The sequence below is a fragment of the Oryzias latipes genome, chromosome 10 (assembly GCF_053564925.1).
Source record: "Oryzias latipes strain Hd-rR chromosome 10, Olatipes_Hd-rR_3.1".
Taxonomy (NCBI): domain Eukaryota; kingdom Metazoa; phylum Chordata; class Actinopteri; order Beloniformes; family Adrianichthyidae; genus Oryzias; species Oryzias latipes.
Genome location: NC_136246.1, coordinates 22,722,798 through 22,748,090, shown reverse-complemented (window position 1 = coordinate 22,748,090; position 25,293 = coordinate 22,722,798). Strand labels below are relative to the sequence as shown.

The 25,293-nt window shown below is 39.7% G+C and overlaps 1 long non-coding RNA gene across 1 annotated transcript; it reads right to left on the bottom strand.

Annotated features, from left to right (window-relative positions):
• Positions 1–4,483: 4,483 nt before the first annotated feature.
• On the bottom strand, positions 4,484–7,809 carry LOC144994745 (uncharacterized). The gene is made up of 2 exons (XR_013658367.1): positions 4,725–7,809; positions 4,484–4,610 (listed from the first exon to the last, which is right to left on the bottom strand). It is a non-coding gene; the product is annotated as an uncharacterized LOC144994745 (long non-coding RNA).
• Positions 7,810–25,293: the final 17,484 nt, after the last annotated feature.

Sequence of the window (25,293 nt, the reverse complement as noted above, 5' to 3'; positions counted from 1 at the left end):
AGTTTCAACCTAATAAGGTCAATTAGTGCACACGATTCACCTACATATGTTATCACATCTGATAAATGCACACAAAACTGTTAAAAAAAGAAAGTGACACCATGTGTAAAGACCTTGAAAGCTGCATTTATATGCAGTAGCACATAAGATCCAACAAAGTCCGATATCCAAATGAGAGTTTTTGACAAAATATAACTGCATCCATATTCTAACAATCTATTTATACATGTATTTATACATAATGCAGATATCTCCAATTCTATGTTGTGTGGGTGACACTGAAAAAAAAAGTTTATTGATTGTTAGACATAAAAATACAATATTAAAGCAATCTGAGATGTTGTACTTTACATAAAAATATGCCTACATATGTATTTATATTCAGTTATTTAAACTGATAACATGTGCAGTTGGTCAATTGTACATCAATGTAAAACAAGTGTGTTTGTAAAAGTATTTCTTTTTCTTTCTCTTCAGTCAAATATTGCACTCGAGTCATTTTTTTGTTTGCCAGGGTGCAGCACCCCAATCATGTCTTTAAATCCATCCTCTTCAACCATTGACAGAGGTCTCATTCCTTTTAGAAACATGTTAAGGATGTTGTGTGTTAGTATTGCAGACACTGTTACAGCCATGGTCCTGTGATCGCTGTGCTAGGCAGGTTTTTAAGTCTGTACGTGAGATCTACTTACAAATCAGGCGTTCATTGATCGCAATCTAACAGTTGAACCAGTTACACATTTTCACGCAGAATTGCAGTGACGCAGCACTGTGACCAATTGGGGACACGGATTTAGTAGTGACGTCTGTATGAGGCCAGAACAGTCTCATAATTCAGAATTGCACACATACGTCTGGGTGGTGCCCCCATTACTCCCCATGATATGAATGTCATGTGACATGATGTCACAAGGCTTGATGATGTTACTCTCAAAACCTTTCTGAAGATGTCCCAAAATGTCTGAAATTTGTTGTCAGAAGGCTTGATGCTGCACTCTCAAAAAAATCCATGTATACCGGCATATGTGCTGTCACCCTTCTAAGTTAATTGTCACTGGAGCTAGTCGAGAGTAAAGGCACTTGAAGACAAACAGTACTAGAGTTTGTTGAAACTCGCTGAGTCAAAACGTCTTTAACTTGGGAACAATTTACAAAAAAAAGGGAGAGGCCAAACAGAAGAAAGTTTACAAAAAGGTGAATTACATACCACCGACAATGAACCCCAAGGGGAGCAAAGTAGAACAACAATTTCCGTGGATAAGAGCTAAAAATCAGTCTCGGAAAAAAACTGAACAAGACCAGGTCTCAACAAAGGAAACGGCAAAGAAAGCCACCAATGTTCCAACCCAGGTGAACAAAGGAGAGGTCACCAAGAAGCAAAAGGTGTTCAATGACGCCAGTAAAGTAGTGTTTAGTTCCATGTCAACGTCTGAGACCAGAATCTCTGAAATGATGATACCAGGGAGGAGCTATCTTGTACTTGTACATCCAAAGACTGACAGAGCTTGTAAAAGAGTTTCTGGCTGAGCGTGAACAAAGGCCGGTTTAAGATGAGGAAATCTCTAAACATAAACAGGTCATTTGTGGTTTCCAAAGTTGTGAGCTGGATTTTACAAAAAAAGTTCAACCTACAGAATCCGAATGCAAACAAGGACAGACAATTCTGTCTGTGAATGAACTTGATGACTTTGGGGAAGCTGAAGATTTAAAAAATCTAAATCAACAACTTGATGAGTTGCTTACTTCCAATCTGGACCTGACTACCAAGCTGCAACTTGCGGGAAAGGGAAACTGAAACTCTTCAACAGCAGAAAACTGAGTTCACCAAACAAGTTGATGTTCTCATGGACTCGAATAAATCTAGGAAGGACACAGGGAATCTAGGTTCTGATCAATTCTACGTCTGTAAAAAACCAAGTGAAAACAACGAAAATTACCATAATGGAGAAAGGAAAGAAATTAATACAGTAATCCCGCTGCATTCGCGGGGGTTACGTTCCTCACCCCCCGCGAATAACGAAAAACCGCGAATAATTGACGCTGTTTTAAAACTCCCAGAGCCAGAGCCTCTGCAGAGTCGGAACCTTTTTCTGCCGTTTGGGTTCAATTCCAGAGGCTGGAGATGATGGAGGGCGTTTGGATGGCATCTTAAATGTGTAAACAATACTTTACAGTAAAGTACAGAGTAAATCGTTTTTCAAAATTCGCGGAATAAGTGTTGTTCTGCGCCTCACGCTTGTGACATCACGTCATCTGCGGCCACCCGTGAATGGGCGGGGCACGAATATTAAACCGAGAATGGGCGGGGGATTACTGTAATTGATGTAGCAGCTACCAAAACACCAAACGTGGGTTTTTTCTGGAAACTCCAGTTCGCCCACCTGGCCCGACCCCAAACCCTAAACTAAAAGTCTGGACGTGGTTGGTCCTAATAGTCTGGCTCTTCTCTTCTCCCCTTCCCCCAAGAAAAATAAACGTGGGGTTTCCCTCGGAACTCCAGTTCGCCCACCCGCCCCGACCCCAAGCACATCCAAGCAACAACCTTTCCGACCACTTTAAACATTTAAATTTGACTCTTCATTTAGTCAAATCCCAACAGTCTGGGGTCTTCCCCCTTCCCCTACCAGAAAAAAAAAAAAGAAACAGTGGGTTTTTCTCCCCGACCCTAAACCCTTCAAACCCCAAACTTTGAGCCTTAAGGCAGTGGGATTCCAACAGTCCTGTGTGTTTCCCCTCCCATACATAGCAAAAAAAAAGAAAGGTGGGTTTTCTCTGGGAAATCCAGTTCGCCCACCCGCCCCAAACACTTCAGACCCTACATTTCAAGTGCTTATGTGGTCGGATCATACGTCAACTTGAGAAAAGCTTGACCTGCAAATCTTGAACCAACAAAAAGTAAAATTAAAAATAGATTTCATAATATAGACATAACAAACCTATTTCTAAAAATAAAAAAGCTTCCCAAAATTAGCAGATCTAAAATATGCTTTGTAGGTCTACCTGATGTCATTTACCTAATAAAGCAGTTTTGTTTTTGCTTTTTTAAACGTTTTCTTCTCAGATATGAAGGTTTTGACTTTAAGAAATTTAATTAAATAAAATAAAATAAAGTATGCATGAATTCACTAATTCTTCTTAAATTAGTATGAACTTGTATGTTGTTTAATAGTAAAAGCAATACTTTCTGACACAGAATAAAATTCAGCTTGTTGTACGCGAGACTGAAGAGTTTGAAGAAGCTTCTGGAGGTTTTGTTCTGTCTCTGATGTTTTCCACTTCACTACACTAATCCATACCGACGCAGGAAGCAGCCGACATCAGGGGCTCAGCTTCTTCTGCTGCCAGGGAATGACTCTTCCTTCAGATTCCAATGTTACTGAGGATTCATTTACCTAGACAGTACAAGGATTTTCTAAAACAATATTTCTCATAAAAGACCATCTTTTCATCGTAAAATGTCTTTGTTTCATTCCTTTGATAGTTTTACTCAGAAACTACTCATTGGAAAGGGACATTTGTTTGTAATATATTAATGATTTTCGTGTGTTTATTGAAATTACTGTTTTATATTATCTTATTTATCAAGATGATCAAAACAACACTTTAGTGAAATGCAATTATTTCTGATCTCATTTGCATTCATATTTGTCACCTGTCATATTTTTTCTAAAACTCAACATTACACTGTTAACAATCGTGGCTATTATATCACTCTATACGGAGCCCGTGTCCTGACATTAAGATATAAAAATATATCTTGTTCCCACAGATTAATATCTTGTTCCCACAGGTTATTATGTCGTTCGCACAAAATGCTATTCCGTTCCCACAAGATACTATTGCGTTCCCTCAAAATACTATTCCGTTCCCTCGAAATGATTAAATCGTGCGAGCGCAATAATTAATCCGTTCGAACGCAATGATTATACACGTCATAAGTCATCCACGCAGATATGCTCTCTGTACGCCGGCAAAAGCCTCTTTCAGCGGTAACTTCCGTGTCTCTGTGACCTATATTCGTTCAAAAAAGGAACATGAAAAACAAAAATGATCACTTTATTACTGTTTCAATGAATATAAGAAAAATATCAAAAGATTTATGATAACTAGGCTGCTTTGTCATACGATAGCTCCTGCTAGGCTACCACTAGCTCCGCCGCAGAACTCTTTGATGTATGCCGGCATTTGGGCAACTGTCTGGTCGGTTGACAGACAGACAGCTGATATTGTAGTTTAGGGTCGAATAGGAATAATAATATTCAGGACTTGTCTTTTATTAACTTTAGCAGTCAGTCGCTTTACATTCGAAGGCTATTAGCCTACATGCTAACTGACTATTTTTTTGTTTATTTTTTTTTTTTTTTTCATGCTAACTGACTAGCCGATCATATCCTGTTATTAATTTACGTCATAGATTTACAGCAGATACCTTCACATTTCTTTCTGTGTGTGTCTCATTACATTGCATTGAAGACACAGAGGATGTTTAGAGAACAGATTTATTTATTTCAAAAAGCACAAAGCATCCATCGTATTCACGTTCACATCATCTGGTACGCCCTCCGGTCATCTTGCTGCAAAAGCCGCTTCCTGCCGCTACTTCCGTGTCTCTGTGAGCATTCAATAGGGGTAAAAATAAAAGTAAGAATGGTCGATCTGTTATTGTCTCGATGAAAATCTGAAAAATATCATATTAAGCTGGCTGCTTCGCCTAAAGCACTTACCTTTAGCTCGTAGCATAACAACAATAGCAGTACGTCACGTTTCCCAGCTTGCTTTGCTGCCAATCATTGGCCAATCACCGTGTCCCTGTGACCAAGGTTTAACAACAAGACCAATGCAAGGCTCAGTAACTCTATCCTTTTTTTAAAAATAATTTTGTGAATTCCTTTAACTTAAGCAGCTTTTGCTTAAATTCAACAAATACTCCACTCAATGTAAAGGAAAAAGATACAGTGTTTCATGTTAGCTTGGATAGCAAAGTGCACCTAAAAACAGGAATATGAGAAACCTGAAAAATATTCCCCAAAATTAAGTGTTTTTACTCACATAGGATTGTATGAATCACCAAAGGCGATCAATTTCTTTACATTATTTATAGTCACTGAGATACAGTGACTCAAATGAAGGAAACAACGGTGAAACTTACTGGAGAAGGCCCAAACCAGGGGTGATTCCTGGACAGACCAGACACAGAGCTGATTGGCTGATTGAGGTTTGAATTCATGGGCAGCATTTCAACCAATCAGAGACGCATTTGATCCACAAATGCTTCCACATTCGTTTAATTTTTCGGATTTAAGTCGAAGTTGAAGTTTGAAAAACAAATCCAAATTAAAAAACGTCATCTCTTTAGTTTTAAATAAATTGTGAAGGCCTCATACATTGTTACAGTGGTGTTGTGTCAGCATTTTTAAAAAAGAATCTGCTGATAGACTTCAACACCTAAACACCATTAGCAATTTTAAACTGTCAAAATTCACAAATGTCCCACCAGCACTGTTTGTGTAAATGAAGTGAAAGCTAGACTTAAGACAAATAGTCACAAAACTGGACCTTAAAATATTAACCAGTCAAAGAAAATCTCTTGTCGTGAGGGCCAGAGCATCACCTAAAACACATGAAACACAGAGGTGAGTGAGGTAGCAGGAAGAGGGGATTCTAATATTAGCAATATATTTACAATGCACTTTAAATTTTGATGAAACTTTTAAGATCAGTTCATATTCTCTCACTGCTGAAACACAAACATTGATCAATTTAGGTGTAGAGGTATATAAGATATTTGATGACAATTGCATGACTTAGGCCCATGAATCAGATATTTCTTAGTTTTGCCACATTTTCCTGAAAAGCAATCCACATTTTAAATGCAGCAATTATCAGGGTTGCAATACTTCGTTTTTACAAAACTTCACATTCGTAATTCAAATCCTAACAATGTCTTGAGTTGTTGATTTATTTGCCAAGTTGTATTTCTCCCAGGTGCAATTTCAACTCCACCATTGCTGATTCTCCGCACTGAGGGGGAATTCACTGCTGGCTACCAAAGTTAAGACACCATCATCTCATGAGTACTAAATACAACCTCACTGCAAAAGGAGAAATGTTCTGAAGACTGTCTGCTGTCCTTGCAATGCCACAGCGAACAAACTCGCCTTGTATGCTAATTTATTTTTCTTTTTTGCTAATGTTTCTTTTATCCTTGAAAGATACACACAAGTTTCTGCAGATGTTCTTAGGACTTTTATATCCTTACACGGCGCCAAACCCGCACACTTTTAAAGTAACCATCAGGAGTTTTTGACTATTCTGTCTATAAGCATAGGTTACTCCAAATGTTTTTTTTTCACATGCACACACACAAGCATGCTAAGTGAAGGATATACAGTAGATGCCTCATTATTACAGTATGAACAATTCTTCCAATGTCCCATTTTATTGCATCTTATAGTTTTTTGTAAAAAAAGAAAAAAAAAAGTAAAGGAAGCAGGAAAATGTGATTTTTTTCCCTTGTTTTGAAAATAGAGACATCAGATGAAGCGTGTGATGCAATAACGTACAGATGAGTGAATTATTGGGTCCTTTGAAGTGTATTAGAGATTTGCGTGAATATTTTCTTTGTGGTTAACATATTTCAGTCAATAAATCTGTCTCACACAGAGAAAGCTGGTTTGATTATATCCAGCTCTTTGTGGGCAAAATTGATTTGTATCAAATCACTAATGTGAGCTGAGCGTACCCTGAACATATTAAGGAGAAATAAAAACATGCAGGCACATAAAGGAGAATGCAAGAGCTACTAATGAAACAGAGACTCTTTTTTTCTTACCTCTTTTCTCGCTCATACTCTCCAGCACTCAGAGATATTTGAGGTACTTGGAAACCTGTTGTCTGGGAGACCAATTCCTTGTTTAGATGTGTTGTCAAGGAAACAAAGATGGAAGAAAAATCTGTTTTTGGTGGGATTTTTAGAAAAGCCATCTGCTAGGTTGGAACACAGAAAGTAGTGCAGAGTCCTTTTTCATAAGTAGTTCCAATGAAATGTGTCCTCCACAGATAAAAAAAGAAGACTTTTTAAAATTGATTTTGATACAGTTTTAATGATATAAAAATAGAGTCTGGTTGTTGTAAATATGCCTGGCAAAGTGCTTTTTATTACAGTCCAGCTGAGCCTTTTCCCCACTGGGAAGAAAAGCGTGTGGCACAAAAATCTAACAAACTAAATAAATCAGGTGACCTTCTGAGGCATAATTACAGCTTAACTGGCCACCCATTTCTTTAATTCTGAATACCAAGGGGTCCAAATGATCATAATCAGCTGTGATTACTTCTGAAAGGTTAAGTTGATTCAGTCCCTTTGCCTAATTTGCAGCAAAATCCTTGTAAGTTCTGCAAAAACAAAGGGATTTATTGTTGGTTGGAGATGTGGAATGAATGGTTCTTGCTCTGAGAAAACAGTTCTGTGAAAAGAGTCAGCACAATTTAAGCACAGGTGCCCTGAGCAGCAGCTGGATGTCCACAGCGAACATGCCACATATTGTGTGAACGATTAAATAAAAACAATGTGGCCTAAATATCTTCCCACTATGGTCTCCTCCCTTTTTACACTTCTCACTATTCGGTCTCACCCTTTCTGTTCTCCTCCCCTGCCTGCCTCCATATTTTGCTCCACATCTCTCTCTTCCACGTCGTGTGTTGCAAAATGTATGATTCAGTGGATAAACACTTTCCCTTCATACCCTTGCGCTGATGAGCCTCACAAATGCAGTTTTTATGATCTGGAATCGCATATTTTCAGTAGACAAATGCTGCATTGGAGCTGCTTTTTGGCAGAAACTGTTGCATGTGTGACATCCAGCCCTCTGCTGTGCCACCTGATGCTGATGTGTGACAATCAAGATGACAGCCATCATTATGAACTGATCTCAGGTCCTTAGTAGGAATTTGGAGCAATTATTACTCAACACAAAAGAGCACAACTCAGGAACAAGTTTTTGTTTTTTAATTTTCTCCCTGCAGCAGGCACCACGAGAGCAGAGGGCGGAGGTGTCATCTCATGCAGCGATGCTTCTGCTCGGCCTGGGACACATCAGCTTCCCCCTGGTTGCATCTGAGTGAGAAAGCCCTGTCAAAACAACTCACTCAAGGGCCATGTCTTAAGGTGTAGGGAGACGAAGGAGAGAGGTGGAGGACGATAAAGGCGAGGAGGAGGAGGGGAAGTTGAGGCAGGAAGCTGGCGATGACTGGGTCATTGTGGGATCTGACAGACTAGGGCAATGCCAAGCCTCATTTAGAATTCACTCCCTGAGAAGCAGCTGTTCCATCATTTACCTAGGGAAACAAAGAGGGGCTATTTTCATAAGAGGGGGATTTTTTTTTTTTGAGTGGCACCAAAGTGGACCAAAAAAGAGACAAGAGAGCAAGAAAACTAATTCTGTATTGAGACAGCCAACCATCAGCTGGTTACCATATTTTCCTTGGCATAAGTCACGCCATATTATAAGTCCGAGGAGTCAAAAAATGCATAATAAAGAAAAATAAATACATGAAACGCTCCAGAGTATAAGTCGCACTTCTAGGAGTTAACTCCAACACTTCTGAACAAATCTGCCAAGCCCTCCGCCATGCTGCAATCACACCAAACGCGTTTCACGCATGTAACTTTTGTCTTGCTGCTTCCTTTGACGCGTTTCAAATTCAGTGCTTGTCCAAAACGTTTTTCATAAACTAGACACTTTCGTCACATGTGGGAGAAGCTACCGCCAGGTTTACAGCCTCATCACTACATTGACGTTTTGATTGTATGTCTAATCTACAATAAAGACGTGGATGACGCTTAGAGATCAGGTTTTTTTTATTTTAAAGAGCTTTACAGAGGCATCGTTACACACATGTCCATGTCTGGATTCATGAGATAATTCAGTTTTTGCTTTGTTTTGTTAACGGCAATCTTTACCTTATATTGCAGGAGCTACATCTGAATGACAGCCGCTTTCAGCGGTACTTCCATCTCACTGTAGCCCAGCTTGACAACTTGCTGTCCCGCATTAGTCAGTGGAAGCAAAATCTAAAACAAGAATTATAATGTCCCTGTGCGAAAAATAAAAATATCAAAGTTTTAGAGGAACAGATTCCATGTTTGTTTTGGACGGCACTTCTTCTGAGTTGATTTCAATAGCAAATACTGACACAAACACCATCAGTACCCTCTAGAGGTTGTAAGTAGGAAAATATATGAGCCTATTTATGTGTTTTTTTTAATCACATATAAGTTTTTCCTGTCTATAAGTCCCATCCCTAAGTAAACTATACAAAAAAAGCCTGACTTACTCCTTGAAAAATACAGTATTTGCTGCGGGTGCAGGGAGTTGATGTATGCGGCCAAGATCCATCAGGTCAAAAGTCACAGCTCTGCACAGTTACATCCAGTCAATAACAAATATCCTGTTTTCTTTTGTGCAGCAGCCTGTCCTCTGTGGAAAAAATACTTTTGGCACATTCCACCAGTTTGACTTTCATTTAATTAAAGCGAGGAATCGCTCAAGTGAAAAGTCTAATTACTGTAAAACAATATTTTATATGCACACACACAGACACAAAGGAGAACACTCTGCACATTAGCATACAGCAGAGAATGCATTACTCTGAATCTCTAAAAATGAAAGTGGAAATTGCAGTTTCCGTCTCCTACTTTCGGTCAGCGGCTGTGATTTAAAAACTCGTTATGACTTCCTTGCTTTGAGTTTTATTACTCAGAGAATGCAGATCAGATACCCAGAGTTTGTGAGGCTTGTGGGCAAACCGATCTTGTTGAACGCTAAATTGACGGACACTGAACAAAGTTGTTAAATGTCAAGTGGGTTGAAAAATAGGCTTATTTTCAGATCCTGTAATGTGCTGTAAAAAATTACAGTTACCTTAATAATAATGGTGCTGATTTAAAAAAAAAAATGTTGCCTGGTTTGGATGAATTCACCAGAAAACAGCTAGTTGTGGCCCAGCTATTTAGCTGGATGAGATCCAGCAGATGTTGCTTAAATAAACCGTTTAATGAGAGCTTTGAAATTGCATCCTGGCATGAAACGTGTGTTTCACACAAAAGTCTGGTCTTCACAGTTCTAAGCCAAATCAGTATGTAAAAATTTCTGTGACCTCAGGTGGTGTTACGTGGGAGGAAATGAGCAGCCACATCAACAAACTTTCCTGGATTAGAGGTTGACGAGCTAAAAGTAAGCAGTGTTGTAAGTCTGCTTATCAAACTGTTTATAATTAAAGCCTGTCATCTATAAAACTGCACATTTGCAGTGAGCAAAAAAGGCACTTTGTGTACTTGGAAGTTTAAACCTCCACAACCTCAATCTTATGAGACTCATTTGGTAACAGAACCTCAAAACCAAATTGAGGCCAAGTTTGTTAGTGAAGCTGAACAGAGATTTAAAAGCTTCCGGCTTTTGGAAAACTGAAGCTGGATAGCGATATTCTAGAGCAAAGGGTCCACAGCCTTTAATGCTAAAAGAACTATTTGAGATCGTGAAAGCTATGAAGAAAGAAAACAATTTATTTATGTTTCTGTGGCCATTAAGCCATTCATTTATAAATCCTGTTATATTTCAGGTATTGTAAGTATCTAAAAGCTATAGTTTTATTCATTCATTTCTAAAACTATAGCTTTTAAATATATACAAAAATTGAATTATAACAGGATTACATTTTAATACAAATAAAACTATAACATCTGTTCCTTCTACAAGAGGTACATTCATGTTCCTTTCAAAATAAAATACACCCAGTGTCAAATCTGCTTCCGCAGATTTACTTGAATTAAAAATGCAAAACAAATAATAAAACAAGTACAAAATGTCAATTTGTATCATTATGGATAGGTAAATGGATGAATTGGTAGATGGATAGACAATGGATTAAACCTTTTACCATTTTCCTGCCCATGTTAAAAATCTAAAACATAAATGACAAAACTTAATTAACTCAAATAAATTAACCAAAACTATAAACCATTTTTGTTCAAATTGTTGGCATTGTCTTTTAAAGCTAAACAGCCATGATGGAGAGATTAAAAAGCAGCATGTGGCTCTGCAGCAGACCCCTGTTACTCAGTGGGGAAAAACTCTGAAGAAGTCCTTTCAGAATTACAAAAGAGTCCAATTTGCACAACAAGCCACAACAGTGAAAAGTGACACACACTCATCCAAAATTTGACACAAACATCATCTACCTGGAGTATAAAAACTAGTACCTCTGATTTAAAATGACTTGCAATCCATGCACTTGTTGCCTGAAGTTCACTGAAGTTCACTTGGAGATCAATTTTGGTTTTTTAAACTTCCTCCTGTTGCAGCAGCAACATTTTATTGATCTGAATGTGGAGAACTTAACTCAAACTGTGCAGCTCTAACTATCCTGTAGTTATTACAAAGAGTATTTTTTTAGGCTAAATTAATATTTGATTGTTCACATGCACACACACATTTCCTAATCCATATCCATGAATGTTTGATGTCAAAGTTAGATGCAGGAAAACAGACACACAGACAAAAAATGTATTATTGGGTGAAGGACTGAGTAATAAAAACATGCAGGCACATGAAGGAGATGTTGCTATGAAACATTCATAGGAACATCAGATTTTTTGAAAAACACGGACCTGCTCTTGAAACGACCATCTCCATCTGTGATAAAAAATGTAACGAGAATCCATATTTATCTGTGTAAAATATATCACTACTGCAGTTATTACTATTGTTTTTTTTTCTGATGGAGCACAAATGGAAGAGTTGAGGAAATTTTTAAAAATTCCAGCGCAGTGATATAGAACATTTAAGTTTTGTGACCGGAACTTTTTTTTAAGTGTGCATTATCACTGTGCATTGCCACTTCTCAATCCACACCCAGCAGCCAATCAGAATCGAGTATTCACACAGTCCATGGAATAAGCTTTGATTAACCCTTGTGTTATCCTAGGCATTTTAACATTGGGAGTTGGGTCATCTAGACCCACTAGACCAGGGGTCTCAAACTCAATTTACCTGGGGGTCACTGAAGGCAGGGTCTAGCTGAGGGAGGGCCGCAACTTCAACGCACACACACAACTTGTGAGTGTCTGAGAGCCAATAAATTTGTATGGAACATATACTACACTAAACTATTAACTATACTCTATTAGTAACTGTTTTCTGTAGATAATTTACTTATAAAACTCATTCAATAAAATAAAATATGTAAACAAAAAAAAATCAATAAGTAAATAAATTAGTAATACATTTCTGTTTAATTAGTCTTCTATTTCCTAATTTAAACGCCCTTATTAACACAGTTCAGTTAACACTGTTGAATTATAACTATTAAACACAAAAGAAGACTTAAATTCTACAGTTCTGTAACCTCCATCAATGGGTTCTTCTGAACACTGCTTCTCTTATCTACTTCTTACTGCTGGACACTTGGCAGCACTTCCTCCCAAACAGCTGAGACCCTCAGTGTGGATGAAGATGATTTTCAGAAAATCTGAACTGGACTTGGACTTATTGAAATTTAAGGTGGAGAAGTCAGAGAGTGTGTGCTCCCTATTTAGAGTCTGTGTTGAATTTTTTTTTTTTAAGTTTACTCTTTAAACCACAAATCAGTAAAGGAGAAACAAAATTCAGAAACCATTTTTGGATTTTCTTTCCTATGACTTTTTGCACATTTAAACTCTGGTCACAAGTTATTGTAGAGCAGCCGGTCAGCCACTCCTATGTTTTTATACTGAATTCAAACTGGTTCATAAAATAACAGGCGCTGTTCACTGGAGATCAGAACAATCGTTACTGATACCTGAGATCAGAGAAAAGCTCAAAAAAGGATGGACATGTATGTTGGTGACACCAAATATGTGCAGCCAAGATGCACAATAAGCGTGTTCGAGATCACCCAGGTGGACGAAACGCGGCAACAGATCACCTGGTGTGTGACGTATGTTTTTGTTTTTGCACAAACATCACCTGTCAATCATCACAAAAATATCACGAGGAAAGGGGCGGAGCAGGGGGCAAACCTAAGCTGGAAATTTAGTACTGCACTGACTTAAAGCTGCCCTCATCACTACAAAACAATGCATTATGGGACATGTGTCCTGATGGTTTGTGTAGTTAAGTGATCAATTAAAATAATTTAAAATACCAATTGATTAAAAAAAGGCTACATACATTACAAAACATTAAAATCAATATGAAAGATATAATAACAGATCGTACTAAGGGGGAGAGGCATATTAAAACTAAATTGAATGTTAAGGACAACTCCAATTTCCTGTTCTCCTTCAGTCTCGCTGCAGCTTCGTCTTCCTCCCCCCCCCCCCCCCCCCTCCCCCGGCCTGGTCTCGCTAACGATCCAGGCGAGGTGCTGGTTCGACTCAAACACGTCTATTGTTGCATTTCCTCTCGTGTTTTAAGTGTGTCTAAGACTAAATATTGTTTTTGCTCGCACGTGTTTAATCTTAAAGCCCCGTTAGCTGTCACGCATGTAGGTGTGGGTCATATATTCTCCTCGGCCATAACCTCAACCCTCCTTCGGGTCCATGCGACCCAAAGAAAAGTTCAGCACGGACTGCATGGATTTAGAAAAAATTACGAGCGAATAGATACGTTCTAAAATGGAAAGTAAGGAACTCCTTAATGTGGTCCGGGGAGGGGCTGTCAGGTGTCCTGTCTTAAATGTTCTCCTGCTTTCAAGCCCAGTCAATGTCACGCCCCCAAGAGTCATATACCCCACTGTGATTGGTTGGTTCATCAGCTCCGCGCACGACAAATAAAAAGTATCATTCATACAGACTGGCGGGCGGCATTAACATTAAACATACATATTACGGCGGGGCCGCAAAATATCATCTTGGGGGCCGCAAATAGCCCGTGGGCCGCGAGTTTGAGACCCCTGCACTAGACAGTGCGCTGAACCTTTTTTCTTCAATGATCTGTGATCTCCACTGGTGTCCATGGATTACATGAAATCTTTCCACCTTTATCCACCTTTGTCATGGTAGGGAGAACACGTCAAAGTAAGGGTGGGGTCATCTAAGATAGCACAAGGGTTAAAATCCACTCATTCATTTTTTAAACCTTTTTGTCAATTGCAACGTTTTCCAAACTTGACTGAAAGAAAGCTAAACATTCCCATAATTAACGTGATACATGTTTGATAAGTTCAACTATTAAGCAAGCTGTGTAATTACAAAAAAGTCTTGAAAACCAAAATATACTTTCTTACCTCAAAATAATATTTTACCTTTTACATTTGGCTGTGTTTGCTGAAAGACAACTATTTTTCACATTCATGTTTGGGACTGAATTCAGCATGTGCAGTGTGAAGCAGATGATTCTTACTTGTTCCTGATTGGAGAAATTGCAACTGTTACAACTGACCCTGGTCTCCCCTACTAAAATCAACATTTCTATGGGATTAGTGGTCTGTGGGTTTTTTTTCAGTAGTAATCTTAAAGTTTTTATTATAATAACTCTATTGCCAGGAATTAGCTCATTTGCATTTATCTCTGCTTACCATATAATTATGATCCTAATATTTCTGACAAGGACGGCACATTGAATCTGGCATAAAATGAAGCAAAACAAACAGGCGACAATAACACGTCTTGTTATTGAATGATCAAAGGCCTAAAGTGATGAAGTACTTTTCAAGGCTTAAGATTTCAAATGTTTCAAACTTGTTTAAGACTGTTATACAGCTTCAATTTTGTTTCTTTCGCTTATTAATGAATTCATCACTTTGAGTGGGTTTCAACGTTTTGCCCAAGGACATTTGTAAGAAAGCATCGGTCAGAAGTAGAACCACTGGCTGCTGCTCCTCCTGATGCCTAAAGTCAGCAGGTTTAGAATCAAAGGCAGTTTCTTAGTTTTCTTATCAGTCTGGAGGAATCTGAAAACCACTGCTGCACACCAACAATGAACATACAGAAGGCCGAGACATCCCTTTTCATTTCAACACTTTTTGATCATCCTTAAAGCCTGTCGATAGCAGTGTGTTATCATCACCAACCCATGCTGCCTCCTTTGGATCAAACCATTCGAATCTGTTTTCAGAAAGCACAATGCTATGTGCACAACATCTGAGATGATCTACAAGGCGCTTGGCTGTCACTGCAAATGTGGTCCAAAAATAAAAAAAGCAAACAACAAAAGACATGCAGCTGGCTCTTTGAACCCTTGTCACTTTGCTGCTAGGCATTAGGAGGAAATGCCATGTGATTACTGTGAACCGTTGGTGAGAACAAGTCTGGACCTTTTCTCTAAAGCACACACACTTCCAACAAAAGGTCTATGTTAACGTGCATGATTTCACAATTTGGGCTTCCACATTCAAAACTCTCCCATTCAAGCGTCACCACGCAGGTTTCTTTGACCATCTTCGTACTGTATGTACAAAGGATGTGAGAAACCGACCCTAGGAAGGACACTACTCAGAGTTTACAAAAATAGTTTATTCAAGAGTGTGACGGTGTGGCACCGTCAGATGGCGAGGGGGCCCACACTGTTTTTATTTTGCGTATTTGTGTATATTTTATGAATGAAATATCTACCTGTGATGCCACCTGGAAGATGATGAAGAGCCACGCCCAATGGGAGGGGCTCATCATTTAAAAGGGTGCATCACAGGTAGTGAGAATGAAGGAGTGAGACGGAGGTGACAACCTGTTGTGGCCCTGCATGGAGCAATTGTGGTGTTCGTGATCTGAAATAAACACAGATCCTCCTTACCTTGGCTCCTCTGCATCCTTTCTCAGCGGGACCCCGTCACATATGGTGTCAGAAGTGGGATCGCAGAGGGGCCACAAAAAGGTGAGGACGCAGTGGCGTGGTGGGGACGACGATTCCCCGGCAGCTCAGCGCCTCCTCCAAGCAGTCCATCCTCTAAGGAAGAGGGGGTGGATCCGGGTGGCCTTGGCGGTGCTTCAGGCCTGGCCAGGGGCCCGGAGAGAACTACGGCGTCTGGTTCGGCGTCCATGAGCGGCGGGCTTCGCTGACAGCAAGGGCGGAGCGCCGGAGCGCGGAGGCGGCCGGAGGCGGGATGGGCACACCGCCTGGTTCCACAGCCGCTTACGCAGGCGTTGGAGGCCTGCGCGGCAATGGACAGGGGGCGGACCCACGTCTACCGGGTCGTCCACGGAGTGCTCCGGAAGAGGAGCAACATCTCGCCTGGAACTTGCTGTCGGCGGCTCCGTTCTGCGGAGGTGCCATCCGGAAGGGGACCAGCGGGGGCGTGTTGCCGTTCGAAGGGCCTTTGCCGGGGCTGGGACCGACCGGAGCGGCGCACCGAGGAGCAGAGCGGGAGGGTCGTCGCCATGGGGCCGCAGCCGCGAGTGCATCCATCCGGCGTCAGGACGTGGGTGGAGGAGCACGAGCCGGAGGAAGGACCCGCTGATGCCTGGCCTGCTGAACTGTCGGGTGGATCGGCGTGGTGCCTGCACTGTGGCGGACAGCTGGACTAGACCGCCGCACATCGTCGGTCCCTCAGAGGAGGGGGATGATGTGACGGTGTGGCACCGTCAGATGGCGAGGGGGCCCACACTGTTTTTATTTTGTGTATTTGTGTATATTTTATGAATGAAATATCTACCTGTGATGCCACCTGGAAGATGATGAATAGCCACGCCCAATGGGAGGGGCTCATCATTTAAAAGGGTGCATCACAGGTAGTGAGAATGAAGGAGTGAGACGGAGGTGACAACCTGTTGTGGCCCTGCATGGAGCAATTGTGGTGTTCGTGATCTGAAATAAACACAGATCCTCCTTACCTTGGCTCCTCTGCATCCTTTCTCGGCGGGACCCCGTCACAAAGAGTCTCAAACTAATGAATCTGGTAGATCAGTCCTTGACCCAGAGAAGAGTGTCAGCTGCAAAGGGAGGGGAGGAGCAGTTGGCAGTTCCAGAACAATCTGAGGGGCAGGGATGAGACTGGCAATATCCATGATCCAAAGTCCAAAGCCAGGAAACAGACCAAAGCTTGAAAGCTAATGCAGGCGGCTGGAGAGTGACTGACAGCAGATGACTTTCTGGCAGAGGTCCTCTGGGAGGAGCCTGCTTAAGAAGACAACCACAGGTGAGAGTAATTGTGCTGATTACCTGTCACAGGTGGAGACAGCAGGCGGGATCGTGGGGTCACATGTGAGCGCAGCTCACCTCTCATTTCAACAGTGAATCTTCCAGCTAACTTGACCCTTTTCAGAGATAGAGCTTTGTTCACTTGTGCAGAGAGATGAAACATGTTTCTAAAAATGAAACAGAAAAGAAAGTGATTCATGGAAAATGTAAATCAAGTGTTAATGCGATAATATTTCTCTGCCTTTTACAACTGGAAGACATGTTGATAAATGAGCTTGTTCTTGCAGCACTCCACATTTTGGAGCAGGACACGCACAAAAAAAGAGAATAACTGAATAAAGTGATGGCAGCCTTTGTCAACGTTGAAAGATTTCTATTCATCATTCACCAGGACAGCAGTGCTGTGTTGTGTAATTACATTTCTCTCAAGTGTTATCAGCTGCATCGTTCTATCCTTATGAGAAATAAGTAGATTAGAGCACTCAGACTCGGAAAAAGTGGCGAGTAAGCCAAAAGGGGTAAAGAGGCCTTGCAATTATCAGTGTCAACACTTTGATCCCTGACACCTCCAGCTGTGTGTGCGCCAGCTGCTGGTTAGTTACCGGGGGTTAGCTGGTGTCACATCTGTTGCTTCAATGCTCTGTCATGTTAACTGAAAGGTCTTCAAGGCGAGCACCTTGACAAAAGACCTTCACAATCCCTCCCTCAAGCAGTTGGAGCATCGCCTAGTAACCATGAATGAACCAAACCCTAAAACAGCAGGAACTAAGGCCAACCTGAGCTACCATGAACCCCCACAAGTGTTTGGATAGCGTGTGCTGCTGAACAAATATTATAAACTCTTTGCTCTCTAAAAATGTCTACGGTGCTTTTCTATACTTGAATGAGCTTTACAAACATTATTTTTACCAATGAGTTACTATCAGTTGTTGCAGCTTTTTCTTGGCATTTGGCCTTGGTGACCTACAACACTGGAATCCATGAAAAGCATAATTATGTTGAAGCATCAGCTAACACTACCTGCTTTCTATTGCTCGTGGCTGTGAAGGATATCTTCTATTTCAGGCCTCAAAGAGAGAACAGATGATCGTTGAAGCCATAAACAAAAAAAAATCACAACTGCGTCTTGCTCCTTTTTTTTTTTTTTTTGCTTAAAGGATTGATGTAAATCTATAAAAAAAAGAGGAGAGATTGTGTAAAAACATATTAATGTTCCTTTTTAACATTTTTTCAAGCCTCTTTCAATGTGTGCTCAATAGTTATGACCTTTTTTTAAGTTACTTTTATTTTTACACAGTTTTCATGAGATTTCTTTTTACCTTTCAAACACACTGCAAGTGGAGACCACTTCTATTTTACAGTGTTATTACTTTAAAAAAAAGCAGCCTTTTTTTATTTGTTTTTTTTTCATATTTCTCATGGTGGTAAGTGTTTTTTATTGCCTTCTTGCTTTAAATACTTTTTATGGGGCCTTGAAACCATGTAAAGTCTTAAAATCTGCCGTTTAATGAGGTGTTAAAGGCGCTGAGAAATCAAGTCATAACTTCACCGAGGTGTTCTCTCGCTCTGCGTACACAAGCAAGCATGCACAACAAAAGCAAAAAAAAGTAAACCCAGACTAAAACAATTACATTAAACAGTCCTCACTGTTTAACAGAAACAGAAAAATTTTAAGTTTTAGTAGAAATCATCCTTTGTTATCATTAATAACATTTTGGCAGATAATTTTTGGCTTTTACATTTTTATAAAGCTGCTATAGCTTTTGTAGGTTTACAAAAATTTATATATTTATTATTCAAGGAGTATATTTTAATAACTATGTAGAAAACACTTTCATTCTATTTTCTATTATTCCGTTTGGTGTGAAGTTGCTGATGAGCTTTCAGTCATTTTTTTACTTTCATGAGCCAGTTTTGGACCAACATTCTCACATTAAGGTGTAGGATGTTTTCATGTCGAGAGGACGTCATTGATAACTAGCTTAGATTTAATTGGATCGTGCAGAAAATGCCCCAAAAATTTGTTTTGCTTTCACGTTGGACTTGTTAATGTAAAATTGTTTTTTGATCATTTGTTTTTCTTTTTCATTGTTGTTGTGATCTTTAACCCTTGTGCTATCTTAGATGACCCCACCCTTACATTGACGTGTTCTCCTTACCATGACAAAGGTGGGTAAAGGTGGAAAGATTTCATGTAATCCATGGACACCAGTGAAGATCACAAATCATTGAAGAAAAAAGGTTCAGAGCACTGTCTAGTGGGTCTAGATGACCCAACTCCCAGTATTAAAGTGCCTAGGATAGCACAAGGGTTACTATGGTTTTTTTACGTTTAGTGATTTGTTGATGTGATTTGCCCTTCAGGGCCACCATAGATTTGGCCCTCAAATTCAAATTCAAATTCAAATTAATTTTATTTCTATAGCACCTTTCATGTAAAGAAACAGCTCAAGGTGCTGTACATAAAAACAAACAAGGATGCAAAAACACCAATGCAAAAAGTAAATAAATAAGCCCCTTATAATAAAATACACATAACAAGCACAAGTAAAAGAGAAATGACCTACAGAATTCACTTCACATACATAATTTAAAGCCTCCTATTATAGAGACATTTGTGTGGAGTTTTCCACACAGATCCACTGATCAATTTTTTGTTTGTCTTTTTGTAATTTTTGTGTATTGAAAGACGTATAACCTTGACTAAAGGCTTGTCTAATTACGGTGTTTATCATAGTTTTGTTTTGCTGGATTTCTTTCTAATCAAAGCTAGATTTAGTTCTTGTTGTTTACATGTGACTGTAGGAACACATGGCAGAGTTTTGTTTGTTTCTGTGTTGAGGATGTCTCACACACCTGAATGCTCTGTCTCCTCCCAAATGTGCAAATGACAGCATCTGGAATCTCATGGAAAGGAAAGCTCTGAGGACAAAGTATGCATCAGAACAAACAGCCTTACACAAACACACACACACACTTACATCCTTCATGCTTAAAAAAAAAGCACATGGAAAGGAAAATGTTCTCTAACAAGAACATTCAACTGACACTAACGCTGCACATCAAAAAATATATAAAAGAGGAATCTTCAATGTTTGCAGATCACAGGAGAAAGGAAAATTGTAAGTGGTCTTATAAGAGCATGGCACTCAAGACTAGGAACTTTTAAATGAAACAGTTGACCAGTGTATGCACTCAAGCGGAATGAAGTGACTGGCAAATGTGATTCTGGGTGACTCTCTGTACCTTTTTGGTAGCTAGAAAGACTTCCTGATGTTTTTTCATTTTTTCAACATGATGCCTTAAATGATCTCAGTTCATATAATTGATTCCACTTAAGCTCAGTTTGAAAAGCTCTTCATCGCATGTGTCAGTCAGTGAATGTGTCACTGCTCACGTGGTGAAGGAGTCGGTCTGTTCTTGGCCAAACTAAATCCATATAAACGGTGCACATAAGGTTAATGGCTCAGCAGCCTGTTATTTGCGGCGCTGTTATCAGTCTATGATTGTTTCCTCAGCTTTGCCGGACCTTTAACGTGCTTTGAATGAGAAAATGAGGGGCAGTGAGTCGCAATGGAGAGCTATATTTTTGGTTTTAAGCACTGAGCTCTACTCCTGTAAGTTACTAATTTAATGTTTCTCCAGCTCTGCTTGTAATATCAGCACACAATTTAGGGGAAAAAAATGGAAACATGTGAGAATCGCTTATCAAAAGACGACAGAAAAAAAAAACTGGATGAAGGGTCAATTCAGCAACAGTTTCTCCATATGAGAAATGTTAAACTGCAACACACAAAAGGTGAGAGAGAGTTAACAGATGAGACTTACTTGATGACCAGGAGTTGAGGAATGGATGGAGGGCAACAGTAGAATAGTATTGGATTTTTGATGTGAGTAAACACAAACCTAATGCGTACAAGATGCTTACCCCCTGTCTAACTTTAAAATGACAACAGAAGGAGTGGGGAGTCTGATTGGCTGAGGAAGAATTTGTGGAGTTCTATTGTATTTTCTGAAGAGAAACATTTGAATCCGAAGAGAAAAATCCAATCATTCAACTCCAAGTGTTACTTTGAACCAGATGTAGGGCACAACGGGACAGGCTGAGGAAGGATTTGATATTTTACTAAGAAAAAGCACCACTCCAGGAGGAAAAAAAAACAAAAAAAACTGCAAACCATCCTGATTAACCCTTGTGCTATCTTAGATGACCCCACCCTTACTTTGACGTGTTATTCCTACCATGACAAAAGTGGATAAAGGTGGAAAGATTTCATGTAATCCATGGACACCAGTGAAGATCACAAATCATTATAGAAAAAAGGTTCAGAGCACTGTCTAGTGGGTCTAGATGACCCAACTCCCAATGTTAAAGTTCCTAGTATAGCACAAGGGTTAAACAACACTGACCGGAGTACAAAGGCGCAAAATCCAAATGTAAGTCAACTGAATCTGACACTCCGACAATTAGGACTGAAACAGAGACAAATAAATACTGTCTAAACAAAGTAACCTAACAAGAAGCAGTGGGTGGAACCTTCCAGGAGAAGCCACAGCAAACCTGAGCAAGGTCGAAGACAGACATCACCAAGGACTTTGCTTAAAATATACAGGGTCAGAGATGTGGACCTAAAGACTGAAGCAGAGAAACTTGTGGGCTTCGCCGGAATTTGGTAGACTTGAATTTGTTATAGAACCAAGCAAGTGAACCCCTACAAAGTGGCCCTGAATTGGAGACACCAAAGACAATAGATACAGGAGGACACAGGTGAGGAGAATAAGGAGGAGAATTGAGACGGGTGTGTGAAGGCTGTATGGTAGAACTTGGAACTGCTCAGTTCATTTTAAAATGTAAATAGTGTATACTTACAGTACTGCTGTATAATACTTTTCTCCCTTCATTAGGGCCCACAGTGCTTTATAGTCCTTTTAACCCATGCACACACACACACATTCCCACGCTGATGGCGGTGGAGGTGCTATGCAAATCTAGCCAGACCACGAGGAGCAATGTGGGGTTCAGTGTCTTTTCCACTTCAACACATGAGCAGGCAGAGGGGGAACAGAGGTTCTAACTTTCCAGTAAGAGGTTGACCACTCTACCTATAGACGTTAGAGAACTTACTTTTTGACCCTTTAACACGCTCTTTGAGCTACCGTAGCTCCTCGATTGTTCACGTGATCAAGGTGAATCAGCTGAAGTTTAGAAAAGCTCAAAGTTGAACATTTTAATACAACAAGTGATAGAAAAAACTCTTTTAATTCTGTAATCACTGGAAAGCGTTTTCACTGCATTAAGTTAACATTTTCACAGCAACATACAGCACTTTTGCACAAAAGAAGACAATAATACTTCCCTGATTTGACACTTTTGTGGCCAAAAAATCTGAAAGTATGCAAAGGAATATTCGCTCCTTCATTCAGCATGAAAAAAATCATCAATCAAGTAGGCTTTAGTGTCACTGTTGAAAAAGACCTGTCGGGCTTCTAACCATGAATTTAACAAGCACGTGCAAAGGCTTTTTCACAGTTCAACCCCCTGCAAGCACACAAGTAAACGCCCTTCCTCTTTATGATTTATCAAAGTGAGTCCACAGTCACAGTCAAAGGTGTTCTGCAGCTTTACCATCTGTATGTAAGCAGAGCTACAGCAGAGAAAGGGGGAAGTCCACTGACTATTAAACTTTTAATTAAGAAGTGATCTGGTTTGGAACAACTTAAGATGTTTTCATATTTTAGTTTCTGGAACTGTACATTGTGACCAAACATCACCATTCCAATGTAATAATAATGAGTGAAACTCTCATGCTTCAATTAGATCATTTCCTCTATGCAAAATTTCAGCAACTACATTTTTCTGCTGTGTTTTTATAACAATTCTCTCCTAAGTTTTTTCATCTGACTGAAAAAAGTTGATGCAGAGTTTAAAGAAATGTTGAGTCTTTCTCATTTTCTGGTAGGCGGTTCGTGGTCTGACTTTGAGGTGAACCTAACAGGACGTCTCTACAGAATCTTGAAGGTTTTTTTTCTCGTGAATTATGAGACTGACTTGAATCTGTTTTTTTAGGACTATCCACATTGATGGACAGGGGCAATTGCTTCACCTTGTGATTCTCCTCTTGGTCTTTTAGCTCACGCTGAAATGTGAACCAGCAAACTTTTGAAATTTCACCTACCGCAACTTATTTTTTCAGGTTTTTGGAAGCAGTACAGGTGTTTATGAGCCAGAGTCACTAAAAAGACAAATGAAAAATCAATTTCATCTCCTGTAAATGTCATTGCCATTTTGGCACTATACGCCGATGCACTGACTGTACATTTTTGCTTACGCTGCCGTTATTAATGCAGATGGGAAATGTCCTCAAACGTTGAGGAAAGTACGCTCTAAGTCTGACCCTCTAGGTGAGTCAGAACCTCGAGGGCCAGTATCCTGCTGAATTTTCAGCCCTATACCTGCTGCTAATTACCTGAATCAGGTGTGACTGGCCAATTAGAAGCTACAATGGAAGCCCAATCAGGGAACATGTAGGACACTGAGCCTCAAGGTCTGGATTTTGACACCTGTCCCCAAACCATCCCTCAAGTGAGAGACATAGATACCTGTTAGAAGGAGCGCCATTTGCTAATGTACCAACACCAAAATGCATTAATAAACTGTGGAAAACTGCATTAAACTAAAAAGGGGACCCTCTTGATGACTAAAAAGTAGTACACTTGAAGTTCATTTTATTAAGTATACTTAAGTTTAAGTATAGCAAAGTATACTATAGATTGTGAAGTGGAAGTATACTAACTGAATACTTTTTCAGACTAAATTGTAACATTTTAAGTTCACAATATATAGAAAGACTATATAAAGAGTAAACTTCAAGCATACTGCATCAGTTTTAGCATAGACTACTGTTAAATAGTCTAAAAAAGACCACAAGGATGTGTTAACAGGATTTACAAATCCTGTAAATTATTTTGAGCAATCAAAATTTTTGAACGATAATCCATATTTGATTAAATAATATGTTCTGAAACCCACTCAACGTCCAAAGGTTTCCCCTTTTTTTAAAAAAGTCTCCTGTTTGTTTTCAAATATGAAGTTTTGAAAACAGAGTTTTTCTTACAGCAGAGAGGGTGACTGACACCTTTATGAGAAAGAAGTGGAGACCATCGGTGGCTGTTGCTTACAAAATGCCATTCGCTGATAGATGAACACCCCCCCACACACACAAATAGTGCAGGTTCATGCTGTGATTTACAATCTTTATATTTAACCAGAGAGAGATTAATTATGGCTGGCAAACTGACAGGGCCAGTGAGGTGAGGGAGGTTTCTGACTGACATTGCCATTCTTCACAGCACTTGCCCGCCGGAGGGCATTGCTCTTGACCTTGGGATGCCAGGCATGTTGGGCACCCCGCCTCCTTTCAGAAACACCTCCCTGGCTTTTTTTCCCTCCCCTTTAATAACAATCCTTTGTTTTTTTGCCGGCATTCCACACACCCCTGGGTGAGCCTGCAGCCACACAGTGGTTGTCATAGTAAAGCAAAAATGTGCTGTCAAGCAGAGGCCATTTATTTTTTTGATCTCAGCAGCTCGTGCACTTTTGCTGGAGCATGTGTGCGAGAACGAGCAGCTGTGTGGGGGGAAACCAAGCCTCAGTCTAGAACGAATAAATAAAAAGCGAATGGTTCCACTGTGATTTTCATGCTGTTAGTTTGCTATTAACTTTGTAAATATTCGCACTTTAGTCCTTAAACTTTTTGTTGGTGGTTCATCTAAACTTCTGTTTTTTTCTATCATGTGTTCTGTATCAGTCATAAATAAGTCCCTCTTTACATTCACATTTACAAGATTATAACTTTTACAAAGTTAAAAAAGTTCAGTGACTATGCCCAAGGGCACATAGACTGCCTGGTTCTGGAAGTTCTGGAAGTTCTGGAATCAAACCGACTGACTCACACCTACTCCACCTCTGATCTTAACTGTTTTTTTATGTTTACCCCTAAAGAATAGATTTTTCTACATGAACGACAATTAAAAAAAGTCTGTTATATTATCTATTATGGTTTTAATGAACTCAAAGTCATTTACAACATTCCTCTAATTAAACTTAAAAACTTTCAATTCTCTTAAAAGTTTAAAACGTTTCATATTAGGGTACAAGGGACTGTATGGCTGACCATTTCAG